Here is a 6,028-nt window from a genome sequence, read left to right on the forward strand (position 1 = left end):
GGGCTCATGGACCAGTTTGCATATATTAAAATACTTGAAGAGGTCATGCTGCCTTACGCTGAAGAGGATAAGCCCTTGAAATGGATGTTTCAACAAGACAACGACCCTAAACACACCAGCAAACAAGCAAATTCTTGGTTCCAGTCAAACAAAATTGAGATTATGGAGTGGCCAGCCCAATCCCCAGACTTTAATCCGATAGAACACTTGTGGGGTGACATTAAAAATGCCGTTTCTGAGGCAAACCAACAAATGCCAAAAAATTGTGGGATGTAGTCCAAGCATCCTGGGCTGGAATAACAGGTGACAGGTGCCAGAAGTTTGTTGACTCCATGCATCATAGATATGTAGCAGATCTAAAAAACTGTGGGTGTACAACTAAATAATAGCTTAGTGATTCACAGGAATGTTAAATCGTCATAAAAAATTGTACATATTGTGAGTTTGTAAAGACAAATGCAGACACTGCTATTTTTTAGAACAGCGCAATGTTCATTTTTTGTTATTTTCTGTAAAGTAGTTATACATTATATACATTTCTCTTCATGTTCTGCATCAGAAAACAGTGTGCAATGTTCCCAATGTATGGAAATAAAAACTAGTATAAAGATTTTGTGATTTACTCATGTTTTTGAACACACTGCTATTACTATATGACAAGATAAGACACCACACCAAACACTCCGTTTGCAGATACACTTGTGTCTGTTTTTTAAGGTGACTGCAAATGGAGTGTCTGATTTGGCTTTTTATATTAAATCATCTGTCCCGGCGTATAAAGTGAAACCAGGAAGGATTTGTGAACTTGTTAACGCTGCTGATTATTGAAGATGACAATTTCAGAAAATTAGACATATGGTTTTATTCGATGCGTTTCAAAGTATAATACACTTTTAAAGTGTTGATCTTGACTTTTAGGATTGCTACTTCCAATTGATGGCACTAGACTTCAAGTCCCTATACTCTCTGAAGAGGCACTTTGCATATGGAACAAATGTATTGAAAAAATGCTGTATTTCAAATTCATTCACCAATTTCGATCATCTTACTATAGCCAAGTTTTTCATTATTATGATAATGCCTATCAGACACATCTCCTGATTAACAGTTGACACCAGGAACCCTGTGTGAGGTATGGTATTTAATTCTTTCTTGAATTATATGTCAGAGCTATCTAGGTGTACAAGTATAACACACAGATTACTTGTTTTTGGTGATGACTCAGAGATTTGCTGACTCTTCTGTGAATCCGATAAGTTTTCCCTTTTTCCAAAGAACCTCCCAGACATTCTGTGAGAGTGGCAAATATGTGTACTATGTATGTAAGGGGTGTACCGGGACCGCGTGATGCTCCACTCCCTTTCCTCATGTTGATTGTTTATATATTTGTATATAATTACCAGACACTGCTATGTATATATAAATATATATATATATATATGTGTTGTGTAGATATGGGCAGTGCAGTTTATATAATTAGCCACTAGAGGGGGGCATAGTAGAGTAGGAATAGAAATCTAGGTTAATAAATAGTTAACATAGGAGGGGGTCTACTGTGGGTAAGCCAGGAGTATTTCCTGATTGCATTGAGTATGGCCAGGGAGCCCAGACAGTCCTGTAGGGCTTAGAGCCTGAGGATACACAGTGGACCCTGCAACATTTGCAAGATAGGAGCCCAGTAATCCAGGACTTGGAAACTGGAGAATACAGCAGCATTGGAATGCAGGGCAGCACCAAGATGTGGCAGTTTACTACATGGGCAGATGCCCTTATGTCTGGGGTGAAACGGAGAGGGGAACTCCTAAAAGTAGTGAAGCTGGACAGTCAAAGAAATGCTGCGGTACCAGACAAAACAGTACGACCTGGGAGCATTCTAGAAGAAGTAGGGAAAAGCACAGGAATAGACAAGGATGTGTATGTGATGTTCCCTGTGAAATTGCTGTAACTGAACTGGACGTACCACAAAAGAATACAAGTAAAGTTGTCTCCTACAAGTTGAAACTGTGTCTCTCTTTGTGTGAAGCCAATAGGAGTGAACCCACAGTAGACCAGATGGGACCCTGATGGTGCAGAAGGCATTACAGAAGGTACGCTACAAAGGGGACAATGTATGCATGTGGCGGGAGACCCGGGCGCCTTTGAGCAATCTATGTCTCCCTTCACATGTACATCAGGAAAGCACCTAATATATAGTATATACAGTACATGTTTATTAGGCTTTGTTGTCAAATGGAGGTAAAAAGAGTGGCCTTTAAGTTTTTGTCTGGCTTGTACATGCTACTATACTGCTAAATAGGATAGGCATGTAATAACATAATAGACTATAACATTTTATCAAGCAAAAGGGCTCATACAGAGTTTAAAAATTGGACGTGTGCTGCCTGATTTTTGATCGAAATATACCCGGACAGCATACTGACCCTTGTTATTATATACAGAAGTGCTGTTCAGATTAAATATTTTTCTCCCAATCTGACTGTCCGTGAGAAAAAAAATCACAGCATGAACTACTTTCATCTGAGTCTCAGATAAGACTCATTTATTCAAGTCTATGGGTTCGTAAAAAAATCAGATCCCACATAGAACATCCAATTTTTACAGGCACATTTCCATTATTAAACTTTATTTGATCATGCACATTTTTGAATACAGATGTATGAAAACAGATTGCATATAGGCATCACACGGATGTCACACGAATGACATATGGACAAAAAAAGCGACACATGGCTGGCATATGGATGAAATTGGCCAAATTTTCAGGATGAAACATGGTAAATTTCTCAAATGCTCATTTATTCTTGACCAAAAACTGTATAGGTAAATGTATATTGTTCTTTAGACATGGAAGAATATGGCAAAATATGTATTCCACTTTAAAAAGGATGTTCTAATGTACCATCTTCAGAAGCGCTCCCTGAATTCCAGGTGCCTATTTTTTGGGGGGGCAGTGCGTTCCTGAAAATTGGCAGTTTGAACTAACCTCATGGTTGCGTAAACAGGTCATTGGATGCAACACGCAGATATGAGCAAGGCAGAAGTAACCAATTAAATTGTTTATTTCCCTTACGTGAGAATAGAAAGAAAAGGTTCAACAGAAAGGATATGAAATATAAAACATTACAAATACAGTATGCACTAGACAATTGTGATTACAGCACACTAGCATTCTTATAGTAAATTCTCTACATTATTCTCCAATGATGGGAGTGTTCACAAACTTATAAAGTTCTATCACAATGTTCCTTTCTCTTTAATTAGACCCTAGCAAGAACCTAGGGTCTCAGACGGTTCTTCCTACAAAGCCGAAAGTCCTTCTGACAAAGTCAAGCAATATTCTCTGGGCCTTTCTCACACTGGCTGGACACTGTCTCATCTGCTGCACTACCCCAGACTGCAACTTGGAAGTAATGGCACAGCTGACTCGCACCTCTACTTCACCTCCATGGACGTCCACTTCCGAGTCACAGTCCCCTCCGTGTTTTCGGTGCTTCACCTTCGATAGGACAGTTGTCTATTGAGCCTGGATAAACGAGGGCTGGGTACCAGGTTTTGACTGGCTCAGACTGGTCTTCGGATCTTGCCTGGCATGGACCTGGACCTCAGGCCTTCACTGGCCTGTTCTGGTTCATGGACCTAGACGAGCATCGTCTGGACCCTGCTCACAGACACACTGTGTCTAGTTCCGGACTCCTGACTTGTTTCGGGATCTAGGCCTCAGCGTCCCCCTACACACACGTCCTACATGTTTCACCAGTTGGAGTCAAATCTCTACCGGCCTTGCTGCTCCTGCATTTTATATCCCCCCTTCACCTTTCTATTTTTTCACGACAAGGATGTATTTTTAGAAATATATTTTTCAATAGAAGCGCAATGGAACTGAGAGTGGTCATATCCAGCAGAAAAACTAGCTTCAGTGCCATGTGTGCAGAATGAAAAACATAGAGCCAACTAGGTGTGCACTCCTTATCTAGATAACGTGTCACTCTGAGACTGCATGGTGATCAGACATCTAGGCAATGAGCTGTACACTATAAAATCATAATCCCTCCATGGCTCAACATGAATGAGAAAAATGACATGAACAGACCCTTACATGGCACAATTTATTTCAACATCTGTGCTGGCCATTGGCATTGACATTACTTTAAAACTGTGTTTATTAAAAGGCATAGACCTATACACTATAAAATAGCAAATGTCCTTGAAACTTGGCAGCCTCCTCTGTGCAGTCTTGCCAGACTTGTGGTATCAGACAATGGAACAAATGTTCTTCACATCATGGATTCCACAGGCTTTTGCCTCAGAGCACATAGTATCGTAAATTTTAGGTCTAATGGTCACATAAATTCTATAAAACTGATTTGATTTTTGTTTATTATGACCAATTTTTTGGAGGATCATAAAAATCAAAACTTTTTTTTTCAGTGACAAAGCCAGACTCCTATTATATAGGGGGTTTTGCACTACATTGTCAGACAGCTGTTCTATAAAACTGTGAGTTGTTTGCAGGGTGCAGTGATGGACAGGAGACAGAGCAAGGATTAAGGTATTTTACTTTAACAGATATGTACTCCACGCAGAGAGATAAAGAGTTAAACAGGGATAATGCACGTAGTAGGTAATAAAGGGTATGCAGGTTGGACAAAATGCAGGGGACATTGACGATAGCTGTTCTTAAGGTATCACTTATCCGTTCCAACAACTTCTAGACTGTAGAGTCCATGAAACAAGTGTTGGTGCCAACAACGGTCAGCGCGGGGTTAATCCGGTGTAGTCCTGAAGACAACGACGAGCTGTGTCCTTCCAGCAGCGGTGAGTCTCTGGTGTCTCCTGCGGGATCCTCAGTCCAGCAGGTGCTGTGGAGGATAAAGCACAGGTCACAGCAATGTCGGAGCCCAACGTGGAGTCAGGATTCAGTTCACGGTCACACACCCGGTACTTCTTAGGTGGCACGCGCGTGGTACTCATGACCCCAGAGCGTTTGGCAACTTGCTTTGCAGGGGCCAACGGGCCCATGGTATATCTCTGTTTTGCCACCAGTCTCTGCGGGTGGCAGCGGGGATGCTGGAGCACGGGCCTGCGCTGCTGCGATGCTCGAGGGACGGAGTCCTCACCTCCCCCGGCTACGCGCTCTCAGTTCCAGCAAAGTCTGCATGTTTCCGCATGCGCTTTTGCTTTTTCTGCCAAGTGCAAAGCTTGGTCGGGTTCTTTAAGCTTTCCCCTGGACAACAGAGGAGACAGCCCTGATAGTTCCGGACCTGGCACAAGAAAGGTACCACTAGCCCAGTCCTTCTGCATACAAAACCATCCAGGCTATACAACAATACTTGTAATTGTAAAAGGGAGCTGCAAACTTCCCATCCAGGTGTCACGATGTGCCTGTCTGAAGGAAGAGGGGACCACAAACTGCCTCTGGAACTGGGACCCTACCTATCCCTGTCCCGGGAGTACTCTTGAAGGTAGAAAGGTCCAGGTCTCTGACCTTACTATGCTTCTGAATGCACACTGAGCTATTCCCTCTCTCACCCAGGGAGGTATGGGACAGATGTGAAACGAATAGCACAAACCAGACAGACAGAGGAATGGAAAATTGCAATCACACAAAATTGCTCATTAAAAAATAACAAAGTGGAGAACAAGGGAACAATAGGAGAGACTAACCAAATGGGAGGGGATAAGGAAATGCACACACAACCAAAACCACACAGATAACTTCTAGAGTTAAAACCAACTAACTTCCTCAAATAAGGAACTGCCACAAATAAGTTACCTCGTTCTCCTTTTGTTCCCTTGTTCTTCAAGTGGGATACCACTGGCTCCAGTGTTGTTCAACATTTTCATAAATGATTTAGATTAAGGAGTTGAAGGTAACCTGATCAAATTTGCAGATGATGCAAAGCTAGGAGGAATATCTAACACTACAGAAGACAGAAACAATTCAGAAGGATCTACACAAGCTTGAACAAATGGACAGTGACTAATAGAATGGTATTTAACAGGGAAATATGCAATATTCTACATCTGG

Source organism: Dendrobates tinctorius, unplaced genomic scaffold (genome assembly GCF_039654945.1).
Source record: "Dendrobates tinctorius isolate UK_male_01 unplaced genomic scaffold, ASM3965494v1 ptg000103l, whole genome shotgun sequence".
NCBI classification, from domain to species: Eukaryota; Metazoa; Chordata; class Amphibia; order Anura; family Dendrobatidae; genus Dendrobates; species Dendrobates tinctorius.